This window comes from Oryzias latipes, chromosome 1 (genome assembly GCF_002234675.1).
Source record: "Oryzias latipes chromosome 1, ASM223467v1".
NCBI classification, from domain to species: Eukaryota; Metazoa; Chordata; class Actinopteri; order Beloniformes; family Adrianichthyidae; genus Oryzias; species Oryzias latipes.
The window spans coordinates 8566462-8568879 of record NC_019859.2 but is presented as its reverse complement, the minus strand read 5'-3'; the positions used below and the strand labels follow the sequence as shown (position 1 = coordinate 8568879).

Genomic DNA, 2418 nt, shown 5'->3' with positions numbered 1-2418 from the left:
ACTTCTTTAAAAAGACGAGGTGGAGCTGGATCATTGGGAGATCCTGATGGCTTCATCTGACTAATTAATTTTTCCAAGTAAGACAGACTGACAGGCTCAAACCGGTGGAGAACAGTAGAACATGAGGTGGAGATGGAGTGACTGAAAGAGGGGGGGGGCTAATGAGGGTCCTAATGTTCTTGATTTTATCAATAAAAAAGGTCACAAACATCTCACAAACCTTAGTTGAGTTCTCAAGAGAGACCGGTTGTGGAACATTTAAAACAGAGTTAATGGTTTTAAATAAAACCCGAGGATTGTGCTGGTTACTTGCAATAATGTCTGAAAAATGTTTAGTTTTAGCAGCCTTCATGGTCTTTTCATAAGATCGCCAGCTGCCTCTCAACAACTGGAAGGAAACTTGCAGCCGGTCTTTCTTCCATTTCCGCTGGGCTCTCCTGCACTCTCGCCTGACGGCACGAGTGGTCTCATCTAACCAGGGCTCAGACCTCAACCTGGAGAGCCTTGTTTTTAGCGGAGCTACATTGTCTAAAACAGTTTGACAGGTTGAATATAAGCAGGATGACATGTTCTCAACATCTGATATTCTGGTAAAATGATGGTAGAGTTAAAAGCTGCAGAGAATTGAGCGGCCGTATGGGAGTTAATAGTGCGACTGCATAAAACAGGGGCTGGAGGTTTAACTGTGTGACATGGCAGCTGCACATTAAACAAAACAGGCATGTGGTCAGAAAACACAGCATCACAGATTTCAAGGTCAAAAGTTGTTAAGCCATGGGTTAAAATTAAGTCAAGTGTGTGACCATGTTCTTGCGTAGGGGCAGACACAAGTTCAACAAGATTAAAAGAGTTGATAAGATTCAAAAAGTCTCTGGCCAGTGATTTATCAGGACAGCAGACATGAATATTAAAATCCCCAACTATCAAAATTCTGTCATATTTTGGCATTATTCCAGCCAAGAACACAGCGAAATCATCAATGAAGTCCTTGTTGTATTTTGGCGGCCTGTATATAACAGCACAAAACATTGAGAGAGCAGGGTCTAGCTTAAAGACGCTTGCCTCAAAACTAGAGTAGGTCTTTGTTAAAATCACCTGTTTACAGTTGTAGCTGGTCCTGTAGACGGTGGCCACACCCCCTCCTCGACCAGACGATCTATGAGCGCTAAAATATGAGCAATCCGGTGGTAAAAGTTCAGTGAAAGCGCTACTATCGTCTCCAGAGATCCAAGTTTCAGTTACATAAAGGAAATCCAGTCGATGGGTGACGAAGAAATCCTTTAGGATGAAGGTTTTGTTGGCTAGCGATCTAGCGTTCACGAGCGCCATCCTAGCCGGGATTGGAGTGCCCTTCATTGGCAGAGCGCGAGGAAGCTGCCGCAGGTTGTGGAGGCCTCTCCCCCGCTTGCGGAGGTACGGCAAGGTGGGTCGACGGCCCCGCAGCTCCACGTCCACGCCGACCAGAGAAACCAAACAGGGAGCGACCGGGTTCGTACAACGTACAGCTTTCAGTTTCACCAGTAAACCGCTACGCTTCCCTCGACGCCTGCGCCGCCATCGCGGAAGCGGAGCACGATACAGGTGAGCTGGTATGCTTGAGAAAAGCGGGGGACAGCGCGATTCTTGCCCGGGGAGTTTAAGTTACATAACAAAATTAGCTTAATGACTTGTGCACACATTTAGTTAATTTTGTTTTGAGTAATTCTATTCTTTTGAGTTCTGTCTGAGGGCTGATGCTGGGGCAGAGGAACTTCGTGATGTGGCAGTGGGAGGAGCAGAAGAAGTTCCTGATGAAATGGAAAGGGAGGAGCATGGACAACTTCCTGAACACTTCCACCTGGAGAAGATGAAGGGGGAAGACAAAGTTTATTCTTATGTTGGACTATTGTTTGTATTTTTGTGGATATGTTAAACTTATTTTGAAGTATAAGTTCAGTTTCTTGGTTAAAGCATTAAATTACTAGTAATTTACTACTTTAGTTAATATTTAGGTTTTGAATGTTTTGTGTTTGTGATTCCCTCCCTATTGTGTCATTGGTCTGATCAGCCAGTATAAAATCTCCCTAATGTTTCCTGTTGGTGGGTCAGTTTTGGTTCAGTTGGTTTGAGCTTTTGTTATTGATTCTCTCAGTTACATTTTTTGTTAAGTTGACCCCCATTTTAATTTGGGCCCATATTGTTATGTGTTGGGTAAAATAAAAACCCCTGATTTGAAGATCTTTTTTGTCTTGTGGCTCAATCTCTGCCGAGCGGACCCTGACAACAGATTTGAATATTTCGTTTCCTTTACTTTTCGCCTTTACACGATATACCTTAATGTTGTTTTTAAAAATAAAAAGAAGACGTGCAGTGGTAGGGCGGTCGACCCCTGATAGGATGATTACAGTTCAATACCCGCCTTGCCCGCCCATGTGTCAA

At 43.9% G+C, this 2418-nt stretch overlaps 1 long non-coding RNA gene across 1 annotated transcript; it reads left to right on the top strand.

The window, feature by feature from the left end:
* The first annotated feature begins 581 nt into the window (after window positions 1–581).
* Window positions 582–2217, top strand: LOC105353679. Its single transcript, XR_908403.3, has 2 exons — window positions 582–1581; window positions 1718–2217. It is a non-coding gene; the product is annotated as an uncharacterized LOC105353679 (long non-coding RNA).
* Window positions 2218–2418: the final 201 nt, after the last annotated feature.